Here is a 16,097-nt window from a genome sequence, read left to right on the forward strand (position 1 = left end):
GGGATGAGAGAGTTGTAGTCCGTTTTATAAAGAGTGTGCGAGACGTCATCCAAAATTAAAACCTGTGTAACTCTCTGACTTTAAGTTCAAAAGTGGTGAAATTTCTACCAATCTTCAAATTCTCTTTCCGGGAAAAGAAATCTTGTTTTAAAAATCATTGGGGTGAGAGAGTTGTTGTCCGTTTTTCAAAGAGTATGCGAAACGTCACCCAAAATTAAAACCTCTATAACTCTCTCACTTTAAGTCCAAAAGTGGTGAAATTTCTACCAATCGGGGGTCTTCTAATTCTCTTTCATGGGAAAGAAATCTCGTTTCAAAATTTGATGGGGTGAGAGAGATATAGTCCGTTTCATAAAGAGTGTGTTAAACGTCACCCAAATTAAAACCTCAATAACTCCCTCATATTAAGTGCGAAATCTCGTTTCAAAATTTGATGGGGTGAGAGAGTTGTTGTCCGTCTTAAAAAGAGTGTGCGAAACGTCACCCAAAATTAAAACTACCATAAGTCTCTCATTTCAAGTCGAAATGTGGTGAAATATCTAACAAATTAGAGGACTTCAAATTCTCTTTCAACGAAAAAAATCTCATTTAAAAATTCGGTAGGATGAGAGAGTTTTGGACCATTTTATAAAGAGTTTGTGAAACGTCACCCAAAATTAAAACTTTCATAACTCACTTATTTTAAGTCGAAAACTGGAGAAATTTCTATCAATTAGATGTCTTCAAATTCTCTTTCAAGAAAAAAAATCTCATTTAAAAATTCGGTGGGATGAGAGAGTTTTGGTCCATTTTATAAAGAGTGTGTGAAACGTCACCCAAAATTAAAACTTCCATAACTCTCTCATTTGAAGTCAAAAAGTTGTGAAATTTCTACCAATCAGATGTCCTAAGATTCTTTTTCTTCGGAAAGAAATCTCATTTCAAATTTTGTTGGGATGAGAGAGTTGTAGTCCGTTTTATAAAGAGTGTGCGACACGTCATCCAAAATTAAAACCTGTGTAACTCTCTGACTTTAAGTTCAAAAGTGGTAAAATTTCTACCAATCTTCAAATTCTCTTTCCGGGAAAAGAAATCTTCCTTTAAAAATCGTTGGGGTGAGAGAGTTGTTGTCCGTTTTAGAAACAGTGTGCGAAACGTCACCCAAGATTAAAACCTCTATAACTCTCTCACTTTAAGTCCAAAAGTGGTGAAATTTCTACCAATCGGGGGTCTTCTAATTCTCTTTCATGGGAAAGAAATCTCGTTTCAAAATTTGATGGGGTGAGAGAGATATAGTCCGTTTCATAAAGAGTGTGTTAAACGACACCCAAATTAAAACCTCAATAACTCCCTCATATTAAGTGCGAAATCTCGTTTCAAAATTTGATGGGGTGAGAGAGTTGTTGTCCGTCTTAAAAAGAGTGTGCGAAACGTCACCCAAAATTAAAACTACGATAAGTCTCTCATTTCAAGTCGAAATGTGGTGAAATTTCTAACAAATTAGAGGACTTCAAATTCTCTTTCAACGAAAAAAATCTCATTTAAAAATACGGTAGGATGAGTGAGTTTTGGACCATTTTATAAAGAGTTTGTGAAACGTCACCCAAAATTAAAACTTTCATAACTCACTTATTTTAAGTCAAAAACTGGAGAAATTTCTATCAATTAGATGTCTTCAAATTCTCTTTCAAGAAAAAAAATCTCATTTAAAAATTCGGTGGGATGAGAGAGTTTTGGTCCATTTTATAAAGAGTGTGTGAAACGTCACCCAAAATTAAAACTTCCATAACTCTCTCATTTGAAGTCAAAAAGTTGTGAAATTTCTACCAATCAGATGTCCTAAGATTCTTTTTCTTCGGAAAGAAATCTCATTTCAAATTTTGTTGGGATGAGAGAGTTGTAGTCCGTTTTATAAAGAGTGTGCGACACGTCATCCAAAATTAAAACCTGTGTAACTCTCTGACTTTAAGTTCAAAAGTGGTAAAATTTCTTTCAATCTTCAAATTCTCTTTCCGGGAAAAGAAATCTTGTTTTAAAAATCATTGGGGTGAGAGAGTTGTTGTCCGTTTTTCAAAGAGTATGCAAAACGTCACCCAAAATTAAAACCTCTATAACTCTCTCACTTTAAGTCCAAAAGTGGTGAAATTTCTACCAATCGGAGGTTTTCTAATTCTCTTTCATGGGAAAGAAATCTTGTTTCAAAATTTGATGGGGTGAGAGAGATATAGTCCGTTTCATAAAGAGTGTGTTAAAACGTCACCCAAATTAAAACCTCAATAACTCCCTCATATTAAGTGCGAAATCTCGTTTCAAAATTTGATGGGGTGAGAGAGTTGTTGTCCGTCTTAAAAAGAGTGTGCGAAACGTCACCCAAAATTAAAACTACCATAAGTCTCTCATTTCAAGTCGAAATGTGGTGAAATATCTAACAAATTAGAGGACTTCAAATTCTCTTTCAACGAAAAAAATCTCATTTAAAAATTCGGTAGGATGAGAGAGTTTTGGACCATTTTATAAAGAGTGTGTGAAACGTCACCCAAAATTAAAACTTACATAACTCTCTCATTTGAAGCCAAAAAGTTGTGAAATTTCTACCAATCAGATGTCCTAAGATTCTTTTTCTTCGGAAAGAAATCTCATTTCAAATTTTGTTGGGATGAGAGAGTTGTAGTCCGTTTTATAAAGAGTGTGCGACACGTCATCCAAAATTAAAACCTGTGTAACTCTCTGACTTTAAGTTCAAAAGTGGTAAAATTTCTACCAATCTTCAAATTCTCTTTCCGGGAAAAGAAATCTTCCTTTAAAAATCGTTGGGGTGAGAGAGTTGTTGTCCGTTTTAGAAACAGTGTGCGAAACGTCACCCAAGATTAAAACCTCTATAACTCTCTCACTTTAAGTCCAAAAGTGGTGAAATTTCTACCAATCGGGGGTCTTCTAATTCTCTTTCATGGGAAAGAAATCTCGTTTCAAAATTTGATGGGGTGAGAGAGATATAGTCCGTTTCATAAAGAGTGTGTTAAACGTCACCCAAATTAAAACCTCAATAACTCCCTCATATTAAGTGCGAAATCTCGTTTCAAAATTTGATGGGGTGAGAGAGTTGTTGTCCGTCTTAAAAAGAGTGTGCGAAACATCACCCAAAATTAAAACTACGATAAGTCTCTCATTTCAAGTCGAAATGTGGTGAAATTTCTAACAAATTAGAGGACTTCAAATTCTCTTTCAACGAAAAAAATCTCATTTAAAAATACGGTAGAATGAGTGAGTTTTGGACCATTTTATAAAGAGTTTGTGAAACGTCACCCAAAATTAAAACTTTCATAACTCACTTATTTTAAGTCGAAAACTGGAGAAATTTCTATCAATTAGATGTCTTCAAATTCTCTTTCAAGAAAAAAAATCTCATTTAAAAATTCGGTGGGATGAGAGAGTTTTGGTCCATTTTATAAAGAGTGTGTGAAACGTCACCCAAAATTAAAACATCCCTAACTCTCTCATTTGAAGTCAAAAAGTTGTGAAATTTCTACCAATCAGATGTCCTAAGATTCTTTTTCTTCGGAAAGAAATCTAATTTCAAATTTTGTTGGGATGAGAGAGTTGTAGTCCGTTTTATAAAGAGTGTGCGAGACGTCATCCAAAATTAAAACCTGTGTAACTCTCTGACTTTAAGTTCAAAAGTGGTGAAATTTCTACCAATCTTCAAATTCTCTTTCCGGGAAAAGAAATCTTGTTTTAAAAATCATTGGGGTGAGAGAGTTGTTGTCCGTTTTTCAAAGAGGATGCGAAACGTCACCCAAAATTAAAACCTCTATAACTCTCTCACTTTAAGTCCAAAAGTGGTGAAATTTCTACCAATCGGAGGTCTTCTAATTCTCTTTCATGGGAAAGAAATCTCGTTTCAAAATTTGATGGGGTGAGAGAGATATAGTCCGTTTCATAAAGAGTGTGTTAAAACGTCACCCAAATTAAAACCTCAATAACTCCCTCATATTAAGTGCGAAATCTCGTTTCAAAATTTGATGGGGTGAGAGAGTTGTTGTCCGTCTTAAAAAGAGTGTGCGAAACGTCACCCAAAATTAAAACTACCATAAGTCTCTCATTTCAAGTCGAAATGTGGTGAAATATCTAACAAATTAGAGGACTTCAAATTCTCTTTCAACGAAAAAAATCTCATTTAAAAATTCGGTAGGATGAGAGAGTTTTGGACCATTTTATAAAGAGTTTGTGAAACGTCACCCAAAATTAAAACTTCCATAACTCACTTATTTTAAGTCGAAAACTGGAGAAATTTCTATCAATTAGATGTCTTCAAAATCTCTTTCAAGAAAAAAAATCTCATTTAAAAATTCGGTGGGATGAGAGAGTTTTGGTCCATTTTATAAAGAGTGTGTGAAACGTCACCCAAAATTAAAACTTACGTAACTCTCTCATTTGAAGCCAAAAAGTTGTGAAATTTCTACCAATCAGATGTCCTAAGATTCTTTTTCTTCGGAAAGAAATCTCATTTCAAATTTTGTTGGGATGAGAGAGTTGTAGTCCGTTTTATAAAGAGTGTGCGACACGTCATCCAAAATTAAAACCTGTGTAACTCTCTGACTTTAAGTTCAAAAGTGGTAAAATTTCTACCAATCTTCAAATTCTCTTTCCGGGAAAAGAAATCTTCCTTTAAAAATCGTTGGGGTGAGAGAGTTGTTGTCCGTTTTAGAAACAGTGTGCGAAACGTCACCCAAGATTAAAACCTCTATAACTCTCTCACTTTAAGTCCAAAAGTGGTGAAATTTCTACCAATCGGGGGTCTTCTAATTCTCTTTCATGGGAAAGAAATCTCGTTTCAAAATTTGATGGGGTGAGAGAGATATAGTCCGTTTCATAAAGAGTGTGTTAAACGTCACCCAAATTAAAACCTCAATAACTCCCTCATATTAAGTGCGAAATCTCGTTTCAAAATTTGATGGGGTGAGAGAGTTGTTGTCCGTCTTAAAAAGAGTGTGCGAAACGTCACCCAAAATTAAAACTACGATAAGTCTCTCATTTCAAGTCGAAATGTGGTGAAATTTCTAACAAATTAGAGGACTTCAAATTCTCTTTCAACGAAAAAAATCTCATTTAAAAATACGGTAGAATGAGTGAGTTTTGGACCATTTTATAAAGAGTTTGTGAAACGTCACCCAAAATTAAAACTTTCATAACTCACTTATTTTAAGTCGAAAACTGGAGAAATTTCTATCAATTAGATGTCTTCAAATTCTCTTTCAAGAAAAAAAATCTCATTTAAAAATTCGGTGGGATGAGAGAGTTTTGGTCCATTTTATAAAGAGTGTGTGAAACGTCACCCAAAATTAAAACATCCCTAACTCTCTCATTTGAAGTCAAAAAGTTGTGAAATTTCTACCAATCAGATGTCCTAAGATTCTTTTTCTTCGGAAAGAAATCTAATTTCAAATTTTGTTGGGATGAGAGAGTTGTAGTCCGTTTTATAAAGAGTGTGCGAGACGTCATCCAAAATTAAAACCTGTGTAACTCTCTGACTTTAAGTTCAAAAGTGGTGAAATTTCTACCAATCTTCAAATTCTCTTTCCGGGAAAAGAAATCTTGTTTTAAAAATCATTGGGGTGAGAGAGTTGTTGTCCGTTTTTCAAAGAGTATGCGAAACGTCACCCAAAATTAAAACCTCTATAACTCTCTCACTTTAAGTCCAAAAGTGGTGAAATTTCTACCAATCGGAGGTCTTCTAATTCTCTTTCATGGGAAAGAAATCTCGTTTCAAAATTTGATGGGGTGAGAGAGATATAGTCCGTTTCATAAAGAGTGTGTTAAAACGTCACCCAAATTAAAACCTCAATAACTCCCTCATATTAAGTGCGAAATCTCGTTTCAAAATTTGATGGGGTGAGAGAGTTGTTGTCCGTCTTAAAAAGAGTGTGCGAAACGTCACCCAAAATTAAAACTACCATAAGTCTCTCATTTCAAGTCGAAATGTGGTGAAATATCTAACAAATTAGAGGACTTCAAATTCTCTTTCAACGAAAAAAATCTCATTTAAAAATTCGGTAGGATGAGAGAGTTTTGGACCATTTTATAAAGAGTTTGTGAAACGTCACCCAAAATTAAAACTTCCATAACTCACTTATTTTAAGTCGAAAACTGGAGAAATTTCTATCAATTAGATGTCTTCAAAATCTCTTTCAAGAAAAAAAATCTCATTTAAAAATTCGGTGGGATGAGAGAGTTTTGGTCCATTTTATAAAGAGTGTGTGAAACGTCACCCAAAATTAAAACTTACGTAACTCTCTCATTTGAAGCCAAAAAGTTGTGAAATTTCTACCAATCAGATGTCCTAAGATTCTTTTTCTTCGGAAAGAAATCTCATTTCAAATTTTGTTGGGATGAGAGAGTTGTAGTCCGTTTTATAAAGAGTGTGCGACACGTCATCCAAAATTAAAACCTGTGTAACTCTCTGACTTTAAGTTCAAAAGTGGTAAAATTTCTACCAATCTTCAAATTCTCTTTCCGGGAAAAGAAATCTTCCTTTAAAAATCGTTGGGGTGAGAGAGTTGTTGTCCGTTTTAGAAACAGTGTGCGAAACGTCACCCAAGATTAAAACCTCTATAACTCTCTCACTTTAAGTCCAAAAGTGGTGAAATTTCTACCAATCGGGGGTCTTCTAATTCTCTTTCATGGGAAAGAAATCTCGTTTCAAAATTTGATGGGGTGAGAGAGATATAGTCCGTTTCATAAAGAGTGTGTTAAACGTCACCCAAATTAAAACCTCAATAACTCCCTCATATTAAGTGCGAAATCTCGTTTCAAAATTTGATGGGGTGAGAGAGTTGTTGTCCGTCTTAAAAAGAGTGTGCGAAACGTCACCCAAAATTAAAACTACGATAAGTCTCTCATTTCAAGTCGAAATGTGGTGAAATTTCTAACAAATTAGAGGACTTCAAATTCTCTTTCAACGAAAAAAATCTCATTTAAAAATACGGTAGAATGAGTGAGTTTTGGACCATTTTATAAAGAGTTTGTGAAACGTCACCCAAAATTAAAACTTTCATAACTCACTTATTTTAAGTCGAAAACTGGAGAAATTTCTATCAATTAGATGTCTTCAAATTCTCTTTCAAGAAAAAAAATCTCATTTAAAAATTCGGTGGGATGAGAGAGTTTTGGTCCATTTTATAAAGAGTGTGTGAAACGTCACCCAAAATTAAAACATCCCTAACTCTCTCATTTGAAGTCAAAAAGTTGTGAAATTTCTACCAATCAGATGTCCTAAGATTCTTTTTCTTCGGAAAGAAATCTAATTTCAAATTTTGTTGGGATGAGAGAGTTGTAGTCCGTTTTATAAAGAGTGTGCGAGATGTCATCCAAAATTAAAACCTGTGTAACTCTCTGACTTTAAGTTCAAAAGTGGTGAAATTTCTACCAATCTTCAAATTCTCTTTCCGGGAAAAGAAATCTTGTTTTAAAAATCATTGGGGTGAGAGAGTTGTTGTCCGTTTTTCAAAGAGTATGCGAAACGTCACCCAAAATTAAAACCTCTATAACTCTCTCACTTTAAGTCCAAAAGTGGTGAAATTTCTACCAATCGGAGGTCTTCTAATTCTCTTTCATGGGAAAGAAATCTCGTTTCAAAATTTGATGGGGTGAGAGAGATATAGTCCGTTTCATAAAGAGTGTGTTAAAACGTCACCCAAATTAAAACCTCAATAACTCCCTCATATTAAGTGCGAAATCTCGTTTCAAAATTTGATGGGGTGAGAGAGTTGTTGTCCGTCTTAAAAAGAGTGTGCGAAACGTCACCCAAAATTAAAACTACCATAAGTCTCTCATTTCAAGTCGAAATGTGGTGAAATATCTAACAAATTAGAGGACTTCAAATTCTCTTTCAACGAAAAAAATCTCATTTAAAAATTCGGTAGGATGAGAGAGTTTTGGACCATTTTATAAAGAGTTTGTGAAACGTCACCCAAAATTAAAACTTCCATAACTCACTTATTTTAAGTCGAAAACTGGAGAAATTTCTATCAATTAGATGTCTTCAAAATCTCTTTCAAGAAAAAAAATCTCATTTAAAAATTCGGTGGGATGAGAGAGTTTTGGTCCATTTTATAAAGAGTGTGTGAAACGTCACCCAAAATTAAAACTTACGTAACTCTCTCATTTGAAGCCAAAAAGTTGTGAAATTTCTACCAATCAGATGTCCTAAGATTCTTTTTCTTCGGAAAGAAATCTCATTTCAAATTTTGTTGGGATGAGAGAGTTGTAGTCCGTTTTATAAAGAGTGTGCGACACGTCATCCAAAATTAAAACCTGTGTAACTCTCTGACTTTAAGTTCAAAAGTGGTAAAATTTCTACCAATCTTCAAATTCTCTTTCCGGGAAAAGAAATCTTCCTTTAAAAATCGTTGGGGTGAGAGAGTTGTTGTCCGTTTTAGAAACAGTGTGCGAAACGTCACCCAAGATTAAAACCTCTATAACTCTCTCACTTTAAGTCCAAAAGTGGTGAAATTTCTACCAATCGGGGGTCTTCTAATTCTCTTTCATGGGAAAGAAATCTCGTTTCAAAATTTGATGGGGTGAGAGAGATATAGTCCGTTTCATAAAGAGTGTGTTAAACGTCACCCAAATTAAAACCTCAATAACTCCCTCATATTAAGTGCGAAATCTCGTTTCAAAATTTGATGGGGTGAGAGAGTTGTTGTCCGTCTTAAAAAGAGTGTGCGAAACGTCACCCAAAATTAAAACTACGATAAGTCTCTCATTTCAAGTCGAAATGTGGTGAAATTTCTAACAAATTAGAGGACTTCAAATTCTCTTTCAACGAAAAAAATCTCATTTAAAAATACGGTAGAATGAGTGAGTTTTGGACCATTTTATAAAGAGTTTGTGAAACGTCACCCAAAATTAAAACTTTCATAACTCACTTATTTTAAGTCGAAAACTGGAGAAATTTCTATCAATTAGATGTCTTCAAATTCTCTTTCAAGAAAAAAAATCTCATTTAAAAATTCGGTGGGATGAGAGAGTTTTGGTCCATTTTATAAAGAGTGTGTGAAACGTCACCCAAAATTAAAACATCCCTAACTCTCTCATTTGAAGTCAAAAAGTTGTGAAATTTCTACCAATCAGATGTCCTAAGATTCTTTTTCTTCGGAAAGAAATCTAATTTCAAATTTTGTTGGGATGAGAGAGTTGTAGTCCGTTTTATAAAGAGTGTGCGAGACGTCATCCAAAATTAAAACCTGTGTAACTCTCTGACTTTAAGTTCAAAAGTGGTGAAATTTCTACCAATCTTCAAATTCTCTTTCCGGGAAAAGAAATCTTGTTTTAAAAATCATTGGGGTGAGAGAGTTGTTGTCCGTTTTTCAAAGAGTATGCGAAACGTCACCCAAAATTAAAACCTCTATAACTCTCTCACTTTAAGTCCAAAAGTGGTGAAATTTCTACCAATCGGAGGTCTTCTAATTCTCTTTCATGGGAAAGAAATCTCGTTTCAAAATTTGATGGGGTGAGAGAGATATAGTCCGTTTCATAAAGAGTGTGTTAAAACGTCACCCAAATTAAAACCTCAATAACTCCCTCATATTAAGTGCGAAATCTCGTTTCAAAATTTGATGGGGTGAGAGAGTTGTTGTCCGTCTTAAAAAGAGTGTGCGAAACGTCACCCAAAATTAAAACTACCATAAGTCTCTCATTTCAAGTCGAAATGTGGTGAAATATCTAACAAATTAGAGGACTTCAAATTCTCTTTCAACGAAAAAAATCTCATTTAAAAATTCGGTAGGATGAGAGAGTTTTGGACCATTTTATAAAGAGTTTGTGAAACGTCACCCAAAATTAAAACTTCCATAACTCACTTATTTTAAGTCGAAAACTGGAGAAATTTCTATCAATTAGATGTCTTCAAAATCTCTTTCAAGAAAAAAAATCTCATTTAAAAATTCGGTGGGATGAGAGAGTTTTGGTCCATTTTATAAAGAGTGTGTGAAACGTCACCCAAAATTAAAACTTACATAACTCTCTCATTTGAAGCCAAAAAGTTGTGAAATTTCTACCAATCAGATGTCCTAAGATTCTTTTTCTTCGGAAAGAAATCTCATTTCAAATTTTGTTGGGATGAGAGAGTTGTAGTCCGTTTTATAAAGAGTGTGCGACACGTCATCCAAAATTAAAACCTGTGTAACTCTCTGACTTTAAGTTCAAAAGTGGTAAAATTTCTACCAATCTTCAAATTCTCTTTCCGGGAAAAGAAATCTTCCTTTAAAAATCGTTGGGGTGAGAGAGTTGTTGTCCGTTTTAGAAACAGTGTGCGAAACGTCACCCAAGATTAAAACCTCTATAACTCTCTCACTTTAAGTCCAAAAGTGGTGAAATTTCTACCAATCGGGGGTCTTCTAATTCTCTTTCATGGGAAAGAAATCTCGTTTCAAAATTTGATGGGGTGAGAGAGATATAGTCCGTTTCATAAAGAGTGTGTTAAACGTCACCCAAATTAAAACCTCAATAACTCCCTCATATTAAGTGCGAAATCTCGTTTCAAAATTTGATGGGGTGAGAGAGTTGTTGTCCGTCTTAAAAAGAGTGTGCGAAACGTCACCCAAAATTAAAACTACGATAAGTCTCTCATTTCAAGTCGAAATGTGGTGAAATTTCTAACAAATTAGAGGACTTCAAATTCTCTTTCAACGAAAAAAATCTCATTTAAAAATACGGTAGAATGAGTGAGTTTTGGACCATTTTATAAAGAGTTTGTGAAACGTCACCCAAAATTAAAACTTTCATAACTCACTTATTTTAAGTCGAAAACTGGAGAAATTTCTATCAATTAGATGTCTTCAAATTCTCTTTCAAGAAAAAAAATCTCATTTAAAAATTCGGTGGGATGAGAGAGTTTTGGTCCATTTTATAAAGAGTGTGTGAAACGTCACCCAAAATTAAAACATCCCTAACTCTCTCATTTGAAGTCAAAAAGTTGTGAAATTTCTACCAATCAGATGTCCTAAGATTCTTTTTCTTCGGAAAGAAATCTAATTTCAAATTTTGTTGGGATGAGAGAGTTGTAGTCCGTTTTATAAAGAGTGTGCGAGACGTCATCCAAAATTAAAACCTGTGTAACTCTCTGACTTTAAGTTCAAAAGTGGTGAAATTTCTACCAATCTTCAAATTCTCTTTCCGGGAAAAGAAATCTTGTTTTAAAAATCATTGGGGTGAGAGAGTTGTTGTCCGTTTTTCAAAGAGTATGCGAAACGTCACCCAAAATTAAAACCTCTATAACTCTCTCACTTTAAGTCCAAAAGTGGTGAAATTTCTACCAATCGGAGGTCTTCTAATTCTCTTTCATGGGAAAGAAATCTCGTTTCAAAATTTGATGGGGTGAGAGAGATATAGTCCGTTTCATAAAGAGTGTGTTAAAACGTCACCCAAATTAAAACCTCAATAACTCCCTCATATTAAGTGCGAAATCTCGTTTCAAAATTTGATGGGGTGAGAGAGTTGTTGTCCGTCTTAAAAAGAGTGTGCGAAACGTCACCCAAAATTAAAACTACCATAAGTCTCTCATTTCAAGTCGAAATGTGGTGAAATATCTAACAAATTAGAGGACTTCAAATTCTCTTTCAACAAAAAAAATCTCATTTAAAAATTCGGTAGGATGAGAGAGTTTTGGACCATTTTATAAAGAGTTTGTGAAACGTCACCCAAAATTAAAACTTTCATAACTCACTTATTTTAAGTCGAAAACTGGAGAAATTTCTATCAATTAGATGTCTTCAAATTCTCTTTCAAGAAAAAAAATCTCATTTAAAAATTCGGTGGGATGAGAGAGTTTTGGTCCATTTTATAAAGAGTGTGTGAAACGTCACCCAAAATTAAAACTTCCATAACTCTCTCATTTGAAGTCAAAAAGTTGTGAAATTTCTACCAATCAGATGTCCTAAGATTCTTTTTCTTCGGAAAGAAATCTCATTTCAAATTTTGTTGGGATGAGAGAGTTGTAGTCCGTTTTATAAAGAGTGTGCGACACGTCATCCAAAATTAAAACCTGTGTAACTCTCTGACTTTAAGTTCAAAAGTGGTAAAATTTCTACCAATCTTCAAATTCTCTTTCCGGGAAAAGAAATCTTCCTTTAAAAATCGTTGGGGTGAGAGAGTTGTTGTCCGTTTTAGAAACAGTGTGCGAAACGTCACCCAAGATTAAAACCTCTATAACTCTCTCACTTTAAGTCCAAAAGTGGTGAAATTTCTACCAATCGGGGGTCTTCTAATTCTCTTTCATGGGAAAGAAATCTCATTTCAAAATTTGATGGGGTGAGAGAGATATAGTCCGTTTCATAAAGAGTGTGTTAAACGTCACCCAAATTAAAACCTCAATAACTCCCTCATATTAAGTGCGAAATCTCGTTTCAAAATTTGATGGGGTGAGAGAGTTGTTGTCCGTCTTAAAAAGAGTGTGCGAAACGTCACCCAAAATTAAAACTACCATAAGTCTCTCATTTCAAGTCGAAATGTGGTGAAATTTCTAACAAATTAGAGGACTTCAAATTCTCTTTCAACGAAAAAAATCTCATTTAAAAATACGGTAGGATGAGTGAGTTTTGGACCATTTTATAAAGAGTTTGTGAAACGTCACCCAAAATTAAAACTTTCGTAACTCACTTATTTTAAGTCGAAAACTGGAGAAATTTCTATCAATTAGATGTCTTCAAATTCTCTTTCAAGAAAAAAAATCTCATTTAAAAATTCGGTGGGATGAGAGAGTTTTGGTCCATTTTATAAAGAGTGTGTGAAACGTCACCCAAAATTAAAACTTCCCTAACTCTCTCATTTGAAGTCAAAAAGTTGTGAAATTTCTACCAATCAAATGTCCTAAGATTCTTTTTCTTCGGAAAGAAATCTAATTTCAAATTTTGTTGGGATGAGAGAGTTGTAGTCCGTTTTATAAAGAGTGTGCGAGACGTCATCCAAAATTAAAACCTGTGTAACTCTCTGACTTTAAGTTCAAAAGTGGTGAAATTTCGACCAATCTTCAAATTCTCTTTCCGGGAAAAGAAATCTTGTTTTAAAAATCATTGGGGTGAGAGAGTTGTTGTCCGTTTTTCAAAGAGTATGCGAAACGTCACCCAACATTAAAACCTCTATAACTCTCTCACTTTAAGTCCAAAAGTGGTGAAATTTCTACCAATCGGAGGTCTTCTAATTCTCTTTCATGGGAAAGAAATCTCGTTTCAAAATTTGATGGGGTGAGAGAGATATAGTCCGTTTCATAAAGAGTGTGTTAAAACGTCACCCAAATTAAAACCTCAATAACTCCCTCATATTAAGTGCGAAATCTCGTTTCAAAATTTGATGGGGTGAGAGAGTTGTTGTCCGTCTTAAAAAGAGTGTGCGAAACGTCACCCAAAATTAAAACCTGTGTAACTCTTTGACTTTAAGTTCAAAAGTGGTGAAATTTCTACCAATCTTCAAATTCTCTTTCCGGGAAAAGAAATCTTGTTTTAAAAATCATTGGGGTGAGAGAGTTGTTGTCCGTTTTTCAAAGAGTATGCGAAACGTCACCCAAAATTAAAACCTCTATAACTCTCTCACTTTAAGTCCAAAAGTGGTGAAATTTCTACCAATCGGAGGTCTTCTAATTCTCTTTCATGGGAAAGAAATCTCGTTTCAAAATTTGATGGGGTGAGAGAGATATAGTCCGTTTCATAAAGAGTGTGTTAAAACGTCACCCAAATTAAAACCTCAATAACTCCCTCATATTAAGTGCGAAATCTCGTTTCAAAATTTGATGGGGTGAGAGAGTTGTTGTCCGTCTTAAAAAGAGTGTGCGAAACGTCACCCAAAATTAAAACTACCATAAGTCTCTCATTTCAAGTCGAAATGTGGTGAAATATCTAACAAATTAGAGGACTTCAAATTCTCTTTCAACGAAAAAAATCTCATTTAAAAATTCGGTAGGATGAGAGAGTTTTGGACCATTTTATAAAGAGTTTGTGAAACGTCACCCAAAATTAAAACTTTCATAACTCACTTATTTTAAGTCGAAAACTGGAGAAATTTCTATCAATTAGATGTCTTCAAATTCTCTTTCAAGAAAAAAAATCTCATTTAAAAATTCGGTGGGATGAGAGAGTTTTGGTCCATTTTATAAAGAGTGTGTGAAACGTCACCCAAAATTAAAACTTCCATAACTCTCTCATTTGAAGTCAAAAAGTTGTGAAATTTCTACCAATCAGATGTCCTAAGATTCTTTTTCTTCGGAAAGAAATCTCATTTCAAATTTTGTTGGGATGAGAGAGTTGTAGTCCGTTTTATAAAGAGTGTGCGACACGTCATCCAAAATTAAAACCTGTGTAACTCTCTGACTTTAAGTTCAAAAGTGGTAAAATTTCTACCAATCTTCAAATTCTCTTTCCGGGAAAAGAAATCTTCCTTTAAAAATCGTTGGGGTGAGAGAGTTGTTGTCCGTTTTAGAAACAGTGTGCGAAACGTCACCCAAGATTAAAACCTCTATAACTCTCTCACTTTAAGTCCAAAAGTGGTGAAATTTCTACCAATCGGGGGTCTTCTAATTCTCTTTCATGGGAAAGAAATCTCGTTTCAAAATTTGATGGGGTGAGAGAGATATAGTCCGTTTCATAAAGAGTATGTTAAACGTCACCCAAATTAAAACCTCAATAACTCCCCCATATTAAGTGCGAAATCTCGTTTCAAAATTTGATGGGGTGAGAGAGTTGTTGTCCGTCTTAAAAAGAGTGTGCGAAACGTCACCCAAAATTAAAACTACCATAAGTCTCTCATTTCAAGTCGAAATGTGGTGAAATTTCTAACAAATTAGAGGACTTCAAATTCTCTTTCAACGAAAAAAATCTCATTTAAAAATACGGTAGGATGAGTGAGTTTTGGACCATTTTATAAAGAGTTTGTGAAACGTCACCCAAAATTAAAACTTTCGTAACTCACTTATTTTTAGTCAAAAACTGGAGAAATTTCTATCAATTAGATGTCTTCAAATTCTCTTTCAAGAAAAAAAATCTCATTTAAAAATTCGGTGGGATGAGAGAGTTTTGGTCCATTTTATAAAGAGTGTGTGAAACGTCACCCAAAATTAAAACTTCCCTAACTCTCTCATTTGAAGTCAAAAAGTTGTGAAATTTCTACCAATCAGATGTCCTAAGATTCTTTTTCTTCGAAAAGAAATCTAATTTCAAATTTTGTTGGGATGAGAGAGTTGTAGTCCGTTTTATAAAGAGTGTGCGAGACGTCATCCAAAATTAAAACCTGTGTAACTCTCTGACTTTAAGTTCAAAAGTGGTGAAATTTCGACCAATCTTCAAATTCTCTTTCCGGGAAAAGAAATCTTGTTTTAAAAATCATTGGGGTGAGAGAGTTGTTGTCCGTTTTTCAAAGAGTATGCGAAACGTCACCCAACATTAAAACCTCTATAACTCTCTCACTTTAAGTCCAAAAGTGGTGAAATTTCTACCAATCGGAGGTCTTCTAATTCTCTTTCATGGGAAAGAAATCTCGTTTCAAAATTTGATGGGGTGAGAGAGATATAGTCCGTTTCATAAAGAGTGTGTTAAAACGTCACCCAAATTAAAACCTCAATAACTCCCTCATATTAAGTGCGAAATCTCGTTTCAAAATTTGATGGGGTGAGAGAGTTGTTGTCCGTCTTAAAAAGAGTGTGCGAAACGTCACCCAAAATTAAAACTACCATAAGTCTCTCATTTCAAGTCGAAATGTGGTGAAATATCTAACAAATTAGAGGACTTCAAATTCTCTTTCAACGAAAAAAATCTCATTTAAAAATTCGGTAGGATGAGAGAGTTTTGGACCATTTTATAAAGAGTTTGTGAAACGTCACCCAAAATTAAAACTTTCATAACTCACTTATTTTAAGTCGAAAACTGGAGAAATTTCTATCAATTAGATGTCTTCAAATTCTCTTTCAAGAAAAAAAATTTCATTTAAAAATTCGGTGGGATGAGAGAGTTTTGGTCCATTTTATAAAGAGTGTGTGAAACGTCACCCAAAATTAAAACTTCCATAACTCTCTCATTTGAAGTCAAAAAGTTGTGAAATTTCTACCAATCAGATGTCCTAAGATTCTTTTACTTCGG

Source organism: Tasmannia lanceolata, unplaced genomic scaffold (assembly GCF_043159265.1).
Source record: "Tasmannia lanceolata isolate RefF3 unplaced genomic scaffold, GAP_Taslan_0.1 ptg000036l, whole genome shotgun sequence".
Lineage (NCBI taxonomy): Eukaryota > Viridiplantae > Streptophyta > Magnoliopsida > Canellales > Winteraceae > Tasmannia > Tasmannia lanceolata.